At 35.6% G+C, this 22,071-nt stretch overlaps 1 long non-coding RNA gene across 1 annotated transcript; it reads left to right on the forward strand.

The window, feature by feature from the left end:
* The first annotated feature begins 6,801 nt into the window (after positions 1-6,801).
* On the forward strand, positions 6,802-21,406 carry LOC140886813 (uncharacterized). The gene is made up of 3 exons (XR_012151704.1): positions 6,802-6,865; positions 6,989-7,071; positions 21,307-21,406. It is a non-coding gene; the product is annotated as an uncharacterized lncRNA (long non-coding RNA).
* The last annotated feature ends 665 nt before the right edge of the window (positions 21,407-22,071 follow it).

Raw genomic sequence — 22,071 nt, forward strand, 5'->3', positions numbered from 1 at the left:
GACAAAGGCGGTTGACAAATTTATCCTCTGCTGGTTTGAATAACCAGTCGATAAGCTTGTGACTTCAACCGGTCGAGAGACAAAGGCGGTTGACAAGCTTCCGGTAGAAGTTGTAGTAGATTCCTGAAATACAATGGTTGGCAGCACATTCCTATACAATGAGTTGTTGTTTGTTATCACCAAAATATCGGATTCAACAATGTATCTATCCTTTATATATATATATATATATATATATATATATATATATATGTTGTTTTGTGTGAAATTTTTTAATTAATTGGTGTTGGAAAAATGGATTGTGTACTCAATTTGAGGTGCAACTTTTGGTGGTGAAATGGTGCAAATCTCAAAGATTGCATCATTTTATTAATGATCATGTCTTTTTCTCTTCTCTCTTATTTAATTTTTCGGCAAATTTTTAAGGATTTAGCGCTTAAAATCTGAATTACTAGACATAAAATCTTGGTTCGGATTTTCTAAGTGTATTGTGCTTATATTCGATCTTTAGAATTAAATTTGAGAATTGTTTCGAATTTTAAACAAAACACTTAGATCCAAATTTTACAAAACATAAAATCTTGGGTTTAAATTTTAAAAATAAACGAGTAAAATTCGAATTCATAACATTCTAAAAAATTTCAAAGTTTATGTTAATTTAAAATTTGTAGTGTTACTAATCTCATGGAGTTGGTGTGTCACGTCGTATAAAATAAGTGGTGTTAGACTATGCACTTTATATTATTTAGGTTGTCTAAGTTGATGGATTATGAATGATAAAAGGTTGAAACAAAATAGTTGATTTGATGAAAAAATAAATCAATCTTCATACATTATTATTGGAAGGAAGCCTGTAGCAATGAAAATGAATCCATACAACGACTATCCTATAATACCGTTTGGTATCATGGATGAGATGTACGATAGATGAATAAAAACATGATGAGATGTGGATAAACAAGACATAGATATGAATAATATGTTGTTTTATATGTTTTTTATTTTGTAGGATTATTGTGTTTATTTTCTTAATTACCATTGTCAATTTCACACAATTTCACTTATATGACACTCATCATCCACTAATACCATGTCTTAAGAGGTATTTGTCATCAAGCCTACATCTAATGTTATACCGGGCCATGAGATATCATTGGGTTAACAAAAAAATGAGAGAAACATGGGATGAATAAAAATTTGTGTCTCATCTCACTTTCATCTCATGTACCAAACGGTGCCAAAATGTTGAAGAACAACCGACGGCTGTCTCAGAAGCGAAATTACTGTAGGCCGAAGGAGGACACGGTCCAATTGAAAATTTTTGAAAATCGTATTAGTATATCGTATATTTTTATTGGATTTGTATATGTATATATATATATATAATGTGGCCCACATCATCAAAAATCGTGGACACCACTGTTAATAACACATACATCTTTTCATTCACAATTCTATTAACATTAACAATTATTATTTATGGGTTCCACATTTCACTCAATAATATAAAACTATTTTATATTAAATAAATACAGTTTATATAGATTTTAAAATATTTAAAATATATTTATTTTTTAAATAATAATATTATTTTTTTTGTTTTAATTATATTAAATTAAAAAAATAATTATAAAATTATTTAATATTGTATCTCTCACCTACATTCCTTTTAACATTAACACTCATTATTTTTGAGTCCTATTAATCACTCAATCATATTAAAATTGTTTTATATGTTTTCAAATATTTAAATTATTATTATTTTTATAAAAAAAATCTTAATTTTTAACCAAATAATTGTATTAATTTTAAAAAAATATTTTTTTATTTTTATTAAATATTTGGATTTTTTAAAAATTAATTCGGATTTAAATAAAAATTTAAAAAAACTGAAAAAAAAAAAAAGAATGAAATGGTATTACCGTTTCCAAAACAAAAAATATTTTTAAAAAAAGAAGTAAAAGGTGTGCAGACCACGTGGGGTAAACACAACCAAATTTTTTTTAAAAAAACATGGATGAACGCGTTCATCCACGTGGCCAGGATGGGTGTTGATAACGCCTTATTAGGGTAACCGCAACCCTGAACTCAAAAATCCAAATTCATCAAGGGACCTACTATAACACATAATTCAAACCTCAAAACAAATTTTTTATAATTTCTCTCCACAATTCTAAACCCAACAACTAACTTTTTTGAGGGCTCCACTAATCAATTATATACATATTATATAATTATTATTATTACCTACATTTAAATTTAAATTTTATAATAAAATAAAATTAATTTTAATTAAATAATGATAAATACGTAAAAAAAATTAATTAATTAAATTTTAATTTTTTATGTAATTAATTAATCTTTGATTAATTACGTTTAAGTATTTTGGATTCATAACGTAAATTAATGTAAAATGATTTGATTAATTATGTTTTAATATTTTTTAATTAACATTTCAAATGTTATTATGAATATATAATAATATTTTTTTAAAAAAAATTTAATAAAAAATTAACGCCAGCTTCAGGTTCAGAAATTAAACCTGCAGGCTGCTGCATTGCAGCCTGCAGGTTTAGCTTTTTTCCCAACTTAGAAGTTGGGAAAAAAGCCACCATTGCAAGCACCCTTAATTAATGCACACCTACATTGCTTTGAACACACATTGGGTGTTAATAATGCCTTATTAACATAGCAATGCAGGTGCTCTTACAAACATAATCATTTGGTCCAGGTTCAATCCTTCTTGCATGCCATCTAGAGAGCTCAAAATAGTCTATGTAGACTTGAACGGAATAGGTGGATTGGGTTGGAGTTTTATCAACCCACCTAAAAGGTGTCGACCTGTCCTGCCCGACATAATGGTAGGTTGCGACGAGTTAAAGGCCGATTCGGCAGTGCCGTACATACGAGTTTTAGGGCCTGAGTCGAACTTCAAATTTGGACCCCTCAAATAAATATTTTAATTTTTCAAATTATTATAGAGAATCTTATTATGTCAGGTCCGAGCCTGCGATCCGGGCTCGCTGACCCGTTTTAACTCCTCTAATGCCATCACACACTTTTTCTTTTCTAATAATAATTTTATTTTTATTATATATTACTCACTTTAGCACATTTAATTTAAAACCCTTTTACAATTTTTTTAAAATTTTTTAAAAACATTAGCACTTTTTATTTTAAGCTCTCTTACAAATTTTTTGTTATTTTTTGTTATTTGAAAAATTACAATCTTTTAATTTCATAAATTTATTATTTTACTTATAAACTTTAATACACAACATCTTGATCGATTTTTATATATTTGAAGTGATTTTATGGTTTGAGGTTTTTGGTATGTAGTTGATAATCTCATTGCTTTAAAACCAAATTTGGTAAATTTTCGATTTTTTTTAACATCAAAATTTGGTTTTGTTTTTAATTTGGTTTCGTAACTATGATTTTTTTTAATTCTATGATGTGTTTTATTTTCTTATTTCATCTTATTTTGGATCTTGTTATATTACTTACAAGTTGTAATAGTTTTTTTTTTTAATTGAAAAACTTACGGGGTAATTTTTAAAAAACTTCGGTCAACTTTTTTTTTTTTTTTTTTTAGAAAATGACATCCCCAAGTGTATTTTATTTGGTCAATTTTTTTTAAAAAAAATATTACTTGACCGGGTTTATTTACCCAAATATCCTGAAAACGCACTCATCGATTTGGACAAAAAATAAAGTTATGTCCACTTATGTCTGCAAAATAAAAACAAATACAAATACAATAAAAGCTTAATTCTTCTTTTTTTTGAGAAAATAAAAGCTTAATTCAATCGAAGGAATGATTATATTTTACTTTTTTATTATTATTTTATCTAATATTTAGAAAAGAAATATATTTGTGAATTGAGATTGTGACTCTCGCTTAACATGTTTTTATTGGCTATAAATGAAAAAAACCCAATTATGAAATAGAAAGAGACAACAACATCTAATATGTACAACAATAATTTACTAGTCGCGCCTGCACACGCGATGCTTGTGTGATTAAAATATAAATATTATTTATTGTATACATATATTATATGTTTGTTTCAAAAGCATTTTAAATTTGAAAATAAAATGAGTTGAATGTGATTAAAATACGAATATTATTTATTATATATATATATATATTAATTTTTGTTTTAAATCAATTTAAATTTGAAAATAAAATGAAAGCACAAAAATGAAGATCATAGTGGATAAATAAAGTTTAAAATAAAGATAGAGATTTAAATTTGAAAACGAAATGAAAGCAAAAAAAATGGAGATTATAATGAACAGATGAATTTTAAATTAAAAATAGAGATTTTGTTATTTTTTTTGTTTTTTGAAGGATATTTTAGATATTTCGTCTTTAGCTTCATCAAATTAATTTTAATCCGATTACTAAATGGTGTTCTTTTTAATAAGATAGTAAGATACATAATATCTTTTAATGAACTTATGATTTTCTTCTTTTGTTAATATATATATTAATTTAACTTGAGGTATTATATATATTTATTTTTTAATTTAACTTTAGATATTATATATATTTATTTTTTTAAAAATATTTTATTTATGTTATTAAAAGTTATAGAAACATATGATAATTATTTTCGTCACTTTATATGCGAATGCGTTCCTCTAAACATAAAGTCTTGCATCTGTACTTGGCTGGTCTGAATCGCCGCCTTCTCCACCAGCCCGGACTTCGGAAATCCTTTGAAGTTTTGAATCTGTCCCTGGCTGGTTTGAATCGCCGCCTTCTTCACCAGCCGGAACTTCGGAAATCCTTCAATCACTTAATATGTATCCATCATCAGTTATCGCCGAAAAAAAGTTAAAATTGAAAACAAAACAAGTGAATGAGAGTGATAAAATAAATATTAAAGTTAATTAAAAGCTTACTTCTGGATTAAAATATATTATTATAAATATTAAACAAATCAAGCCATGAATGGGAGTGACAAAACATTATAAATATATTATAATCATGTACACCTCTTTTCAACTCTCTTTATAAAGTTATACTATGGATAGGTACTTATGAGATAATCTCTTCGTGAGACAAACTTATGAGGTGATGATCACTCCGTGAAATGAATCAATTTGACTTGTATTTTTTAAAAAAAAAATTTAAAATAAAAATAATGCATTACGTAAGACCATATCGCAAGAGTTTTTGTGGATAACTATACCCTTTTGATAACTCTCTCTCTCGAATTTTTCAATCCTGAACCAAGTAGTTTAATTACTTAACAGTTAATTAACATGGTTATAATTTTTGTGTGTATATTTACATTTTTTTGTCACTCGAATTAAATCACTTATATGTGATGAAAAACATTATAATAAAAATAAATTTATATGTAAATATACAGTATACTCGTGCAAGCTTGTGTGCACTGAAAACTAGTTGTATCATAATAGTTAAAAGATCTTACAAGATGGAATAAATTTATTTAAAGAATTATTACGACAACATTGTTTAATTATGACTTACAATAAATACGTACCCACGAATGACTTAATTGCTATTCATCTACTTATAACTAGCATGTTTTTTTACAAGTAATGGATTGCTCTTAGAAACAAAATTTTAAGTTTCATGTATCATAAACATAAAATTATTTATCGTATTCCTTCAAAAGAAAATTTAGAAACCTTAAGGCAAGAGTTCCATGAGATAATACACCAAACACAAATAAACTGGAACATGCAAGATTCGGAATCCACCTAAAAGAGGGAATAATCACCTAAATATCCTATTAAAAAATCCCAAAATCTATAGAAATTAAAATATTTCCAGAAATCACGTTCTGTTATTGTTATTACTTATTATTATTAATTTTGGTATGTAAACACTGGGTGGTTCGACCCTAGCTTTAGGGTACAAGCCTAACCCACACAAAATATGACATATGTCATTTTATTTTTAATAATTTTTATTCTTTTTCTCTAATTATTTCACCATCTATCTTAACAAATCTTAACCCTGGTTAATGCTTGGAGGGAAAACTCAATAGAGTGATTCTGTCAATTTTTTCAACCCCAACCCAGCGCCGCTGCCGCCTACATTTTTGAAGCAAAAAGCAACCCACTTTGTAACTTAATATTTTAAAATCACCTACATATTTTTAAAGAAAATTTCAAATAACACGATTACCACCCGAGCACAATCGCCACTACCGGAGCTTCACGTACGTTATTTTTCAGTGTTTACTCTCATTCACATTATATTTTTGTGCAGTGTATATTTATGCAGTTTATTGATTATTTTACATTTATGCACATTTGTTAGAATTTTTTGCAATTTGATAAAATTAATGGCACTATATATACTCTCGATGGATCGGTGGATTAAATTTATTGGATACAAAAATATTTTTGTATATTTCACCCATAATTCTCCAGTTTATCCCATTCATAATTATATTTCTTAACATTGTATATTAATGAATTTTTTGGTTATTTTATTTTATGCACATTTTGAATAATTGTTTGCAATACAATGAAATTAGTGGTGGTGTACTCAATGAATGAGTGAAGAACTAAATTTATTGGATTTTTTTTATTTCGGATTTATATATATATTTCTACCCATTACTTCTATTTTGCATGTAAATTGTGAATCAATGGTTTATACGATACAATACAATTACAAACTTTTGTAGGACAATGCATGTATATATTATAAAATTGTCAATTTTGTTTTCTAATTGAAAGTGGCAGGCTATTAACAAAAAGTACAACATAACAAATCTCTCATTGAATTTTTGTTTCTGATTCATATAGGTCATTAATATAATGGAACAATATCATCCTCTCTCCCCTGAAGCCGATAAAATAAATGATACTCCAGGTTCTTTAATTCTCTATCATTAAAGAAAATTTATTATTATTATTATTATTATTATTATTATTATTATTATTATTATTATTATGTTTATTTAATTCAATTGTGAAATTTTAATTATTGTTATAGATTTGGTGGGCGGTATAAATGATCAAGTTGAAGTCGCGAATGAAGAACAATGTAAAGAAAATTTGGATTAGGAGAATATTCAGGTACCACCTACCAATTTTATTGCAGATCAATTGGAGAATAGGTTATGTGTTGGCCAAGTGGTTTTAAGTGTTGAAGATGTGTACTTACTTTATTGTAATTACACGCTAAAGATTTTAGTGTTAAAAAAGGAGATCAACATTATTTCCCTGGCACTGCCGAACTCCAAGTTAAAGAGTTTGAATGTTCTTGTGAAGGTGATAAAGATGAAAAATGTTCTAGTGAAAGAATACCTGTCTACCTAAAGCCGATAACAAGAACTAAATGTAAAGCTAAATTTAGAATCACAAGACAAAATGGAAGTAAATTGAAGGTTGCTAAGTTTGTAATTGAACATAATCATGAAATGGTCGCGTCTGATCAAAGACATTTGTTGAGATCATCACGCAGTATTTCATATGCTCAAAAATCTACCTTAGAAGCAATGGTAAATGCTTGGATATATGTGGCTAATGCAGTGTCTTATATGGAAAATGAAGCACTGGGGTCACAAAATTTGGGATTTATTCGAAAAGATGCATATGACCATCTTACTCGTTTAAAAAAGCATACAAAAGTTGAGAATGGAGATGCTTCTGCATTGCTTCACTATTTTATAAATAAATCAAACACAGAATCTCAGTTTTATTGAAATGTTCAATTGGACGATGATAATAGGGTCATGAACTTTTTCTTCAGAGATTACAGATGCTTGGTTGATTATGAATATTTTGGTGATGTTCTGTCGGTCGACACCACTTATCGAACCAACCGCTATAAATTGATATGTGCTCCTTTTGTTGGAATTAATCACCACAGACAAAATGTGATGTTTGACTTAGCATTTATGTCAGATGAAACTGAGATATCATTTGAATGGTTGTTTAGAACATTTCTTGATTCTATGAATGGGAAACAACCTGAAACGATTTTTACAGACCAATGTCAAGCAATGATGAATGCAATTGGTACAGTATTTCCATGTGCACATCATCGATTATGTCAGTGGCACATCAATCAAAACGCGCCTTCATACTTAGGTAGCTTGAATGGTGAGTCAAATTTTAAACAGTCGTGGAATAATTGCATGAGTCTTTGTGTAACACCCGAAAATTTTTATACGTAAATTCGCATGCATAATTAGGAAAAATAATTATTTAAAATTTATATTTGGGTTAAATGACATTTATGTGTTATTATGTGAATTATATGCATGATTTAAATTTATTTTAGCATTTAACCCGTAATTATTGTATTTTTAGATTTTTGAGTAAATAAGTTAGTTGATCGCGTAGACGGGACCGTGGACGGACGAGATATCAAATTTTGAGCCAAAAATATTTTATGAGATTTTATGAGCCTTAAAAATAATATTTTATGATATTTTGTCAAGAAAATTTTAGTATTTAATTATATATTTATTTAAGTGTTGATTTTTTTAGCCAAAATAGTCCCTTTATTGAATTTTATTAATTTTTAAAATTAGCCTATTTATTAATTTCGGGATTTAAGTATTTTATCAACATGGTAATTTTATATTGAGTTTTATTAAGTATTATTTATATATATTATGAAATTATCTCCTAATTAACATATTATCAACCTAAAAATCTATTTTTTTCACTAAACCTAAAACTCCAAACTCACGTTAATCTCCTAAGTCGCCTCCATCCTCTTCCTCTATTTCTCCCCCACGTTTTTCAGCAGACTCTCAAGCTCCATAGCCGATCTTCAAGTTTTTCATCGAGTTTTCATCGTCCCGGAGCCGTAAACGCGTATTTCTTCATCAAACAATTATCAAGGCATGTCTAAACATTTTCTTTCTACACCATATGAGCTATTAATTCATGTGCGTTAGAAACACCATGATTTATTTGTTAAAATTCGAAAATTTTGGATTATGCATGTTATACTCTCCTTGCTCACGTTTTTGGCTTGAATTGCTTGGACATGGTCACGTTTCATGGCATGGGGTCGGGCTAGCTGCTGGTTCACGGTTCAGAGGGGTGTTTTAGGGTCCCTAGGCTTAGGTTGGATCGGTGGTTAAGGCTGGTCTAGCCTGAGATCGAGGCTAACTTCAGAAAGAGATCAACAAGTCGGCAAATTCGGGATGTCCGGAAACGTGGTTCGCTAGGACTATGTAGGGATCGGTTCTAATCAAGGAATGACTCGTTGGAACAGCCCAGACGTGGGCTACGTCTGGGTGGTAGAGCTCCGGCCAGGGGATGGCCGGAGCCGGCCGGCTGCTACACGGCCGAGACCTGCACAAAGATGTACAGGTCACGCATGGGCTACGGGTTGGGGTTTTGGGTGGGTTTCGGGTCGGGTTGGGGTCTGGGTCGGGTCAGTAAGGTCCGGGTCCGGGTCCGGGTCCGGGTTAGGTGGGTCGGGCTCGGGTATTTTAATTTTTAAGTGTTTACGAATTTAAGTGGTTTTTGGGCTTTAATAATTAATTAGTCCAAATAATTTTCTTTGGACTTAAATAATTTATTTAAGTTAGCCCAATGATTTTTATGGGCTTGGGAGCCCATGGAAATTTTTGGGCCAGTCAGTGGATTTTTGGGCCAGTCTAGAGTTTTATTGGGTTTAATTAAGTTAATGAGCTTAAATATTTTATTTAGGCCCAGTTAAGTTTAATTAAGTTATTTGGGCTAAAATATGATTATTGGATTTTATTTAAGTTTAATGGGATTAGAGTGAGTGATCAGCAGTCTGGACTAACCCATGAAAATTAACTAAATCCGAAATATATATTTAATTATTTTTATGCATGAAGTTTATTTTAAGTATAAATATATTTATAATGAAAATTAATTAAATATATATTACGAACATATTTTTAGTGCATGCATACATGAAATAATTTTATGATGAATGTTATGTTAAATGTTGAGCATGAAAATATTTTATGGAAATTGAAGTGATGTGGCAGCATAGAGGTGGTTTACCACCGAGCACAGAGGTAGTTTACTACCGTCATAAAGGTGGTTTTACCACCGAGCACAGGGTAGTTTACTACCAGCATAGAGGTGGATTTATCCATCGCCACGTACGATGGTTCTTAGACTGATCAGTCGCTCATGATTACAAGTCACACTCATGGATATGACCTACACAGTTTTTATGATTATGACATGCTCAAATTATGTTATGTATTATATGGTATACCGCATGGATATCTTGTTGGGATCGGTTCAGAGGGTAGAGGGGGGGGGGGTGAATACACTCTGAAACTTTTCTTCTTTCTTTTCAAAATGATCAAGTGAAGTTTAGTTCACTTAATCTATTTTCTCAACTTCTAAAACGGTTTGAACAACTTAAATAGTGCGGAAATAGTTCAGAGGTTTTAGTGATGCAAAGTTTATAACACAATGTATGAGCAATATGTAAGATAAATAGCAGTAAAGACTAAGGCACGATTTATGGAAGTTCGAAGGCTTAATCCTTCTACGTCTCCCCTTCTTCCACTTAGGAAGGAATTCACTAGAAGACTTTGGTTATTACAACGTCTTGCAATACACCCACTTCAGACTTAGGACTTATCCAATGCCTAATCCGAAACTCCTAGATTTACACAGATAAGATTCTCAGTTCTTATCAGACTGGTGGAAGCTTTCAGAGTAGCTTCAAGTCTCTTCAATAATGAGTACAGTCCGGTTGAGCTTCTCAAACTGCAGAGCGGTCGAGAGGCTTGGAAACCCTAGGATGATCCTTGAAGATCAGATATGTAAGCTGTAGGCGAGGGTTTATTTGAGCAGCAAGTGAATGATCTTGTAAGTGTGCTCAAGTATTGCTTCAGTATATCAGATGAGGACTTCTGATAGTATTCAAGTGATTGAGTTGATTGAGATTTTTCGTGTTTCTTCTCTTCTCTTGTTTACTTCTTGAGCAATCTTCCCTTTATATAGGTCAATCATCAACGTCTTTATTTTGAACGTTCTGATGCTGCATTGAATGCACATTTAATGCTTCATAAATGCATTGATGATTCTGCATGAAGATCGTACACTTCTTTAAATGCAGACAACTTCTAGGGTCCAAAACTGGTATAAACGGTCGAATGTTTTATCTGTAGCCATTCTGCGTTTTTGCCATTTTAGTGCAACCTGTTGTCTCGATGCAAGAGTCAACAGATCTTCTGATACGCCGGTTCTGCTTTTGATAAAGATTTTGCAATGAACGTCTTGTCACAAGTACTTGTCTTGAGATATCTTGATAAGCAGTTGGCACTCTACCGGTAGATAGATTTATCCTCTGCTGGTTTGAATAACCATTCGATAGGCTTGTGACTGCAACCGGTCGAGAGAAAAAGGCGGTTGACAAGCTTCCGGTAGATAACTTGAAGGGTTTAGACGGTTGCGGTAGGAGTTGTAGTAGATTCCTGAAATACAAAAGATTGGCAGCACATTCCTATACAATGAGTTGTTGTTTGTTATCACCAAAATGTCGGATTCAACAATTTCCCCCTTTTTGGTGATGACAAAACTTAAGTGCTGCTCTTCGTTGCTCTTCTTCCCCCTTTTTGGCATCACCTTGGTTGAGTCGAAGGATGATCTCAGTGAGTTGAGTGCCAAGGCAGGCTTGCATAGTATCAATTTTTGCATCTAGTTGAGCAAGTAGAGTAGCTTGCATAGTGTCCATCCGATCATTCAACTGCCTATGAAGGCGGTTTTCGGATCTGACAACTTGTTCGGAGACGGTAGAGAGTGTTTTGATTTGAGTGCGATGATGGGCAGTGATCTCTTTGGACAGATGAGCAAGGTCTCGAGACACGGTCTCAAAATGCCGAATCATCATCTGGCGTGAATTGTCAACCGATAAGGATGAGTTTGTGATGTCTTGTGAGAAGGATCGAACTGTTTGCATGAGCTCATGAAGCCTATTTATCAAAGTGTGATCCAGAGCTGCGGCCATGGCTTCAATTAATGAGTCATTAATCGGAAGCATTTGACTCTGTGTGTCATTCCTTGGTGAAACCGGGCCAGGCTCAAGATGATGTGGTGCTGGTGATCTGGCTGGGGAGCTAGCTGATGGACCTTCCAATAGTGGTACAGTTGGAGATGTAAGAGTCTCGACTGCAGCCAAGATGGTTGGTGGAGTAGCAGGATCAGCACTCGGTTCATCCATTATGAGATCTTCCACAAACTTTTCAGTAGATGGAGACGGTTGAAGTGCTGGGTCAGCATCAGTCACTGGCTGTTCTGGAGGTGCAAGTGATATAATAGTGCTTGGTATCTCTGTTGGGGGCACTACTGCTTCACTGCTGCAAGGAGCCTCTGTCACAGAGGTGACAGGAATCTCTTTTTCAATCACTTCGAAAGAATCTTGTGGACGACTGGGAGAGGTGTGAGCGGTCGCCGCTGGAGATGAGTGAGCAGTCACAGCTGCTTCCGGTTGAATTACTGCTTGAACTGCGGTTGAGGCGGGGTCAACCGATGAAGATGCTCCCACAATCGATCCTAGAGTGGATGGCTGAAACAGGTCAGCAGTGATGAGACCGGTCAGAATCCCATCTGAAAGAGTAAGAGCAGAGACGTCTTCTTCACCCTGATCTTGGGTAAGAAAAGTCTTCATCATCACCTGTGCTTCTAGTCCATAAGCCTGTAAACAAGTTGCTGAAGCTGTCGTTTTTACGTTGTTAAGAGCTTGGAAGTGCTGAAGTAGTTGAGTGATTTGACTTAGACTATTCTGTAGTCCAGTCAAAATCACAAAGTCATCGGCGGCGGTAGGACTCTTGGATTTGAAGTTCTTGACACGCTCATTAATCAACAGAGATAACAGGCTTCCTCGAAGCTTCAAGTCGATGAGCTGTCTTCTTCCCAGAGCCTCCACGATGTCTTCAGTGTCAGCAAAAAGAAGCATCTTTTGCTCAATAACATTCAGAGCTTTCCACTTAGGAAATATTTGAGCAAGCGTCAGGTGAGTACGGGAATGATGTCATCTGTCAAAGCGTTGTAGGTGACGCTTGACAGTGCGGAGAACGTGAGAGATGATCAAGTTGAGCTCTACAGTAGCTGCTGGTTGAGCCTTAGGTGAGTAGATCATCACACTTTTCCCTTTGTCCTTGGGATCAGCGAGAGTGACCTTTGGAGTTGATGAGGCACCTTCCCTGATTATCACACCCTTGGTAGGACGTGGAGCAGTAGTAGCAGCAGTGGTAGTAGTCTCAACCGTTGGCAGAATTGGTGTTGGAACGGTAGGAGCAAGTCCAGAAAGGGACTTTAACTTCTTGTGCTGCCTCTTCTTCTCGCCTGCAGGCGTGGATGACACAGCTGCTTTGGAGACAGAAGGAGATGACTTGCTGAAGGCTTGAATCAGTGGAACGTTCTCACGTGATTCGTCTTCAGAGTCAGACTCTATGATAAGTTGACGCTTGGCAGATTTCTTGATATGGGCTGGTTTGGCCGCTACCGGAACTGTTGAAAACGGTTGAGTGACAGCAACAACACTTGCGGTTGAAGGCAGAGTGTCGACCGCAACCTCTTTCTTGTTCAGAAATTTGAAGATTGTAGACTTGTTGAGCCATTTGGTGGGATGCAGAGGCTCAGTCTTGGAGAAGTCTACTCCAAGGACGCTCAAGATGTGGCAAATTTGCAGAGCAAATCCCTCGGATTGCCCTTTTCCCCTGATCATTTCACATAAGGTAGTGAACAATATGTCTGACCAGTTGATGTTGATTTTGGAGGCGATACAAGCCATGTATTGGAATTTCTCCATCGTCACCTTGTCGTATGATCCAGCCTTGGCAAGAAGATTCTTGGCCACGATGTTGGTCAATAGCCTGAATGGAGCTTTAAGAGATGTCTTCTGAGCCGGCAGTTTGATCGGAGCATCAGTGGTTGAGAACTCCTTCAACCAGTATGAGCAGTTACCATCGGGAAGATCCGCGCATTTTGTCAAACCCCTGGAGGGCAGATCAAATGTGCTGGCGAAGAACTTTTGATTGAAGGAGTAGGAATCTGTCCGGATCAAGCATTTGACAGTCCCATGCTCGATTTGAGCGGTTGCAAAGAACTCCTTCAATACAGGCAGATCGCAGATGGCGCTGCTTCCCAGAAACTTCTTTAGTCCAGAGGCTTCAAGCATGGTGAAGACCTCAGTGATTCCTGCATTGTTTGCCTCAATAACGGAATCAAAGTTGATTGCAAGGCAAGTCTTCTGGATCGACATGATAGCTGTAGATAAGAACTCGAGCAGAGAGTAAGCAAAATCTTGATAGTAATACGATAGAACTTTTAATGCAATATGAAAGCTTTAGCAACGGTGAAAGGTTGATATACGAGTGTAAAGAAGTATATATAGGAACCTATGGGTCATAGGGTGACGTCATGAAAAGTATTTTTGAAATTCAAAAAGTTTTGAAGAGTATAATCACCGCGCCCAATTAATGTCATTTGGTTCAAAGCACAAAGCTGCTAGTACGGAGCCTGTCAGAGACTAGCTAAAGGCGGATGATATTCCAACATTTATGGCAATGTAACAGCTAAGCTATTAACGTCATACTGGCAATCATTCCCCCTAAAAACATGCATACTAACTTAGATCTACTAAGCCAAGAATATTTCGAAAATATGAAAACTTAGCGTCCAGTAAAGGCTTGGTGAATATGTCTGCTGCTTGCTGATCGGTAGAGATGTATTCCAGCCTGATTTCCTTCTTTAAGACATGATCTCGGATAAAGTGATGCCTGACATCAATGTGCTTTGTCCTAGAGTGCATCACTGGATTGTGAGTGGTGGCTATGGCACTTGTATTGTCACAGTAGATTGGAGCTTCACTCGACCGGATTCCATAATCATTAAGCTGTTGTTGAATCCAGAGTATTTGAGCACAACAGCTGCCAGCAGCAAGGTATTCTGCTTCGGCGGTCGAGGTAGCAATTGATGTCTGCTTCTTACTTGACCACGAAATTAGTCTATCTCCAAGGAATTGACATGTGCCACTTGTACTTTTGCGATCAATTCTACAACCTGCATAATCTGCATCTGAATAGCCAATAAGATTAAGATTTGAATCTTTGGGATACCAAAGACCCACATTAGTAGTTCCTTTAATATATTTAATTATTCGTTTGGCGGCAATGAAATGAGATTGCTTAGGTGCTGCTTGAAATCTAGCACATAAACAAACTGAATACATGATATCCGGTCGACTGGCAGTCAAATAAAGCAATGAGCCAATAAGGCCTCGATACATTGTTACCTCGACCGGGATCCCCCCTTCATCTTTATCAAGCTTGATTGATGTACTCATGGGGGTAGATACAGTTGAGCACTGTTCCATTCCAAACTTCTTTACCAATTCCTTGGCATACTTGGATTGATTGATAAATATTCCAGTTTCAAGTTGCTTCACTTGCAGTCCAAGAAAGAAGTTTAGCTCGCCCATCATGCTCATTTCAAATTTCTCCTGCATCATCTTAGAGAACTTTGAGCACAACTTGGGGTTAGTTGACCCAAATATAATGTCATCAACATAAATTTGTACTAGTAACACATGATCACCTTTTACAAATTTAAACAAGGTCTTATCGACCGTTCCAATTTGGAAATCATGTTCCAGTAAAAATTTTATTAATGTATCATACCATGAACGCGGTGCTTGTTTTAATCCATAAAGGGCTTTGTCAAGTTTATAGATATATTGAGGATGAGTAGGATTGACAAAACCTGGTGGTTGTTCAACGTACACCTCTTCTTGAAGTAGACCATTGAGGAATGCAGACTTGACATCCATTTGATAAACTTTAAAGTCCTTGAAAGCTGCATAGGCAAGAAAGATGCGGATTGCTTCTAGTCTTGCAACTGGCGCGAAGGATTCCTCAAAGTCTATGCCTTCTTCTTGTCTGAATCCTTGGGCAACAAGTCGAGCTTTGTTACGCACAACAGTGCCATGTTCATCGAGCTTGTTACGAAACACCCATCTAGTTCCAATCACATTTTGATTTTCCGGTCGAGGAACTAGATGCCAAACATTGTTGCGGGTGAATTGATTCAACTCTTCTTGCATAGCTTCAATCCAGCTGGCATCTGATAGAGCTTCATCTATCTTCTTGGGCTCTACCTGAGATATGAAAGTTGCATGCAAGAATTCATTAATCATTTGACCACGTGTTTTTCGAGGAGCAGAAGGGTCACCTATGACCAACCCAGGTGGATGATCTTTGTTCCACCTAAAATAATTCCCTAAAGGGTTGTCATCAATTGGTTGATGAACGTCCTCGTTTACTGGATCATTATTGGCAGGAGGATCGTTATCAACTGATGGATCCTCTTCTGGCCTTGTTTGATCACACACGGTAGAGGGAACTGGATCATCCTTCTTTGGAGGATATGGATCACTGTCACTCTCTTCCTGTAGATTTGTGTTTTCCAGTCTATGACTCAGATCATTTATGCTCCCTTGAGTTTGTTCTGTACAAAGAGTAGATTCATCAAAAACAACATGAATGGTTTCCTCGACCGTTAGTGATCTTTGATTGAACACTCGATAAGCTCTGCTAACGGCTGAGTAACCAATAAAAGTTCCTTCGTCTGCTTTGGCATCGAAGGCTGTCAAATGATTTTTGCCATTGTTGTGGATAAAGCATTTGCACCCAAAAATTTTGAAGTAAGAAATATCAGGTTTTGTGCCATTCCAGATCTCATATGGAGTTTTGTTAAATCGTTTATTAATCATAGATCTGTTTTGAGTATAACAAGCTGGGTTAACTGCTTCTGCCCAAAGCCTTTGAGAAACATTTGAATCAGCAATCATAGTTCTGGCTGCTTCTTTTAAAGTACGGTTCCTTCTTTCAGCCACCCCATTTTGCTGTGGGGATCTAGCAGCTGACAGCTCATGCTTGATTCCCTGATCATCTAGATAAGTCATAAGAGTGGTGTTTAAAAACTCAGTCCCTCTATCACTCCTGATTCTATCTATCACAGTAGATTGTTCATTTTGCAAGCGTTTAAAAAGCTTAATCAGGTGAGGTGCAGTTTGATCTTTTGAAGAGAGAAAGATGACCCAGGTAAATCGAGAAAAGTCATCCAAAACAACAAGAGCATATCTCATTCCCCCTATGCTTCTTACTGGTATAGGACCAAATAGGTCCATGTGAAGTAAATCTAAACATTTGGAAGAAGACATACACCCTTTATTTTTAAAGGTTGCTCTCACCTGCTTTCCTAGTTGACAAGCAGGACAAACTTTGTCTTTTATAAAATCTCCTTCAGGCAGACCAGAAACCAAATCATGCTTCCTCAAGTTAGAAATGGACTTAAAATTTAGATGATTTAACCGCTTATGCCACAACCAATGTTTATCATGATGAGCAGTAAGACAAGTATGTGAAGAAATATGTGAACAAGACCAGTTTACCTTGTAGGTGTTTAGGTCTCTTACACCGGTCATAAGAGTCTCACCTTTGTCATTTTTGATGATGCAAGTGTGTTTGTGAAACTCGACCGAATGATCATTGTCACATAGTTGACTAATACTTATCAAATTATAGCACAGTTTGTCAACAAGCAACACATCTTTAATAATGATGTTACCATGGATAATCTTACCCTTACCCACGGTTTTACCTTTGGAGTTGTCTCCAAAGCTGATCTTTGGTCCTTTGCACAGCACCACTTCTGTTAGAAGTTCTGGATTCCCTGTCATGTGCCGTGAGCAACCACTATCTAAGTACCAGGTAGTGTCCTTGATAGAAGTGGTCTTCTCGCCCGTTTGGACTTTTAGTACCTGCAAAAAGTGAAGAACTTTTGGTACCCATATCTAGTAGGGTCCAGGTCGGATTAGCCCTTTCGGGACCCACACCTGAAACACCCTTACAGGTTTGCCCGTGTGGATGTCCAGAAATCTGTGCGGTCGATAAGCAGTAAATGTGTGTGCTTGTGAGATTGTTGTGTGCTGCTTGCCTTTTTGATCTTTATCAGTTAGCCTGTACCTATTTTGAACTGGCCTGCAATTAAAGTACTGGTAAGGCTTCTCCTTTGACCATCTTCTCTTAGAGTAGTTAGACTCATTCCATGGCCTTTTGAAATTAGATTGGTTTCCCTTTCTTCTTTCATTAGGTTTTGGTTTGACCCAAGTTCCTCTTTGATTAGAGATCTGGGGATCCACATATCCCAGCCCTCTATGCTTAGAGCTTCGTTCGTTAGATACTTTCTGATTTTTGTCAAAGCTGCACTCATCATGTTCATATATCGTGCTGGACCTGACAAATCTTATTTTGTTAAGATTGCCTTTGTCCAGGCTTGACTGAATACAAGATTCCATAGACTGTTCATTTGTTCCAAACCCTAGACCGATTTTGTCATGTGCCGGTCTTTGGATTTCTTGAATCTTGTCAATGGTTACAGAAGATTTATTCCAAGCCTTAATTATTTCAAGTAGTTTTTTGTTCTCAGTCAAGGTTGCTTGGAACACTCTTTTCAAGGTGTCATTCTCAGTAGCCAGCAGACTTAGCTTGACCTTAAGACCATCAAGCTCTTTTCGCTGCATGCAGCTTGATTCGCTTGACTTATCTTTTAGGTCAGCTCTTTCTGCCTTTACCTCCTCGAATTCCTTGGATAATGCTTTGTATTCATTAGCCATTTCGTGTAAAGCAGTAACTAGATCACTGTGAGTAAATTCAGGTGAACCAAAGTCAAATACCTCCTCAGCTTCTTCTTCGATGTCAGCCATGAGGCATTCCACCTTTTCATCTTCGCTGTCATCTGAAGAGCTTCCGGTATCGGGGTTGTCAGAGTCAGACTCAGCCCACTTGCTTTTGCTTTCGTCTGCTACTAGAACCCTTTGGTCTCTACCTTTTCTAAACGTCCTCTTGTCCTCCTTGCCCCTTCTTCTTTCGAAGACTTGCTTCTGATCATTGCTCTTAGGCTTGGTGCAATCTGCAATGAAGTGGCCTGGCTTGCCACAGTTAAAACAAGTAGGACCATCGTCTGTATGGTCCGATTTATGATAATTTTTAAATTTAGAATTGTTTTTACGCATAAATCTACCAAATTTCTTGACAAAGAGTGTCATGACTTTGTTGCTGATTTGCTCAGCTGATCTCTTTGGAGCTTCCTCGACCGGTGGACGCATCACCGTTGAGGTTAAGGCCTTGGTTGGTTGAGAGTTAGATGGTTCATCTTCTGTCCTCATGTTGAGCTCGAACTCGTAGGCTTTGAGATCTGCAAAGAGATCATGCAGTTCAACCTTGCTTAAGTCTTTTGACTCCCTCATGGCCACTGTCTTGATTTCCCATTCTTTGGGCAAAGCTCTCATAACCTTCACAGCAATTTCACGGTTAGTATAAGTTTTTCCTAAAGCAATAAGGTCACAAATGATACTACTAAACCCTTCATCAAATTCAGCCATGGTTTCCCCTGGCTTCATTTTGGCATTGTCATATTTTTGAATGGCCATGGTCAGCTTGTTTTCCTTGGTCTGGTCATTTCCTTCACACAGCTGAGTGAGCTTCTCCCAAATCTCCTTTGCTGTGGAGCATGACTTGATTTTGCTGAACATGTTCTTGTCCAGTGTTTTGTATAGGATGTCCCGGGCTACATTGTCAAGATTGGCCTTCTTTTTGTCCTCAGTAGTCCACTCAGCTCTTGGTTTCTCAATCATTTGTCCTGCACCATCGGTTAGATCTGGGTTGACCTTCATGATTTTGATAGGACCGTCTGTTATGACATATAGCATGTCATCGTCCTGTGCTGCAAGATGTGCCTGCATGCGAATTTTCCAGTCATCATAATCTTATTTAGAAAACATAGGAATTTTGTTGAAAGAAGTCATGATTTTAAAACTTTAGATCAGTAGTTGAGAAAGGAACCCTCTCTGATACCACTTGTTGGGATCGGTTCAGAGGGTAGAGGGGGGGGGTGAATACACTCTGAAACTTTTCTTCTTTCTTTTCAAAATGATCAAGTGAAGTTTAGTTCACTTAATCTGTTTTCTCAACTTCTAAAACGGTTTGAACAACTTAAATAGTGCGGAAATAGTTCAGAGGTTTTAGTGATGCAAAGTTTATAACACAATGTATGAGCAATATGTAGGCACGATTTATGGAAGTTCGAAGGCTTAATCCTTCTACGTCTCCCCTTCTTCCACTTAGGAAGGAATTCACTAGAAGACTTTGGTTATTACAACGTCTTGCAATACACCCACTTCAGACTTAGGACTTATCCAATGCCTAATCCGAAACTCCTAGATTTACACAGATAAGATTCTCAGTTCTTATCAGACTGGTGGAAGCTTTCAGAGTAGCTTCAAGTCTCTTCAATAATGAGTACAGTCCGGTTGAGCTTCTCAAACTGCAGAGCGGTCGAGAGGCTTGGAAACCCTAGGATGATCCTTGAAGATCAGATATGTAAGCTGTAGGCGAGGGTTTATTTGAGCAGCAAGTGAATGATCTTGTAAGTGTGCTCAAGTATTGCTTCAGTATATCAGATGAGGACTTCTGATAGTATTCAAGTGATTGAGTTGATTGAGATTTTTCGTGTTTCTTCTCTTCTCTTGTTTACTTCTTGAGCAATCTTCCCTTTATATAGGTCAATCATCAACGTCTTTATTTTGAACGTTCTGATGCTGCATTGAATGCACATTTAATGCTTCATAAATGCATTGATGATTCTGCATGAAGATCGTACACTTCTTTAAATGCAGACAACTTCCAGGGTCCAAAACTGGTATAAACGGTCGAATGCTTTATCTGTAGTCATTCTGCGTTTTTGCCATTTTAGTGCAACCTGTTGTCTCGATGCAAGAGTCAACAGATCTTCTGATACGCCGGTTCTGCTTTTGATAAAGATTTTGCAATGAACGTCTTGTCACAAGTACTTGTCTTGAGATATCTTGATAAGCAGTTGGCACTCTACCGGTAGATAGATTTATCCTCTGCTGGTTTGAATAACCAGTCGATAGGCTTGTGACTGCAACCGGTCGAGAGACAAAGGCGGTTGACAAGCTTCCGGTAGATAACTTGAAGGGTTTAGACGGTTGCGGTAGGAGTTGTAGTAGATTCCTGAAATACAAAAGATTGGCAGCACATTCCTATACAATGAGTTGTTGTTTGTTATCACCAAAATGTCGGATTCAACATATGTTATGATGAAAGCTATGACATGAAAGAATTTATGATGTGTTATTTTAATAGCATGCATGCATGTTCATGGATCATGTATATGTATTAGTATGATTATGTGATGCATTATTTTAAACCTCGTTATAAAGGATTAGACATGTTGAGCCTCTAGGCTCACTACACTTATATGGTGCAGGTGAGTATGATGATTTCTACGTAACTCCTACCGGTGGCGAGGACGTATGAGTGAGCCTGTTAGTGGCCCTGTGACTGTCGCATTGAGTCTTAGCATGTTAGAGTACTTAGAGAATTTATAAAACATGTTTCGTATTTTTTTCATTTTTCCAGTGTTTGAGAGAAATAATTTTATTATGTTTCCGCATTTTAGATTTTTGGATTTTAACTTAGTTATTATTATTATTTTATTTAGCACGACGTGAGATTTTCAGTGGTTTAATGTTATTATTTATTTAAGCTTTTATTTTAAAAATTTTATTTATTAGCAGTATTTTTAATGTTTATACATATATGTATGGGCATATATGTATAATATTATCCTTAGTTATTTTTAAAAAAAAATTCCCCATTTATTAGTAGTAGATGTTTCACTTTGTGAATCTGAAAAAGATTTTGAAGCCAAATGGAGATTTATGATTGATAAATATAATCTCAGTGGTCATATTTTGTGTGGGTTAGGGTTGTACCCTAATGCTAGGGTCGAACCACCCGTATATATAAAAATATTGATGTCGGATATATAATGTAATTTTGCCAATAAACAAGGATCCGGACCATACTGATTTGAGGAAAAAGACTCGCAAAAGTCGCAGATCAGGTCAATGGCGTACCCATAATTTTCAATCAGGAGGGGCGAATGTAAAAAAATTAATACAACACGACGTATAATAAATATAATATATTAACTTCATATGTTTCTACTAACACATATCGATATTTCATA

Source organism: Henckelia pumila, chromosome 3, assembly GCF_033568475.1.
Source record: "Henckelia pumila isolate YLH828 chromosome 3, ASM3356847v2, whole genome shotgun sequence".
In the NCBI taxonomy this organism is placed as follows: Eukaryota; Viridiplantae; Streptophyta; class Magnoliopsida; order Lamiales; family Gesneriaceae; genus Henckelia; species Henckelia pumila.